The sequence below is a fragment of the Mizuhopecten yessoensis genome, unplaced genomic scaffold (genome assembly GCF_002113885.1).
Source record: "Mizuhopecten yessoensis strain PY_sf001 unplaced genomic scaffold, ASM211388v2 scaffold419, whole genome shotgun sequence".
In the NCBI taxonomy this organism is placed as follows: Eukaryota; Metazoa; Mollusca; class Bivalvia; order Pectinida; family Pectinidae; genus Mizuhopecten; species Mizuhopecten yessoensis.
This window is the reverse complement of record NW_018403537.1, coordinates 449,516-450,247: the sequence shown is the minus strand read 5'-3', so window position 1 is coordinate 450,247 and position 732 is coordinate 449,516.

Sequence of the window (732 nt, the reverse complement as noted above, 5' to 3'; positions counted from 1 at the left end):
TGCTTAAGTACACAGCGATCCCAGAGCAGATACACTGCTACACAAATGTAACATACCATTTTTCCTTATGTTACATATAAGATGCCTCTATTAAAATTACAAACGTTTGACAGCGAATAATCACTTTATACAATATCAAAATGAGCCGTACAAAAAGATATTGTTTGAGGAAAAAAAGTCATGTTTGCAGGACTCGAACCATCGAAGACGAAAACATCGATACTCGTGTATAAGTAAGACCTACCCGTATAGCCCACTACACCACTCCATTAGATATTGTAAAATCAAGTTTTTATACGTCAAGACAAAATCATGTGACTGCATTTTATTATGTAAACAGAATTCTTTCATTGTTGTTAATGTAACAGCATGTACCATTTTGAGAGCTTGAATGCTCGTGGTATGAATGTGTATATGAATGGGCATCAAACTACAATTGTATGTTTGTCTTAACAAGGAAGTGTGGTGTCCATTTCTTGTCAGTCATGAATAAATTCCCCGCTCTAGGTAGATCTTTCAAAATCCCAATTTTACCGTTACGCCATATCTTTACAAGTATACAGCACCGTTTTCCTCTAAGAAAATTAAACATGTTCACAATTGATCCGACAATTAAACGTTATATTAGTATCTTACCTCAAAATAAGGCATTATCTGTGATTGCCATCTCTAGTGTGGTAACGAATGAGCCTCAATCACATATGTGTATTGAGATATGATACGCCTCATAGA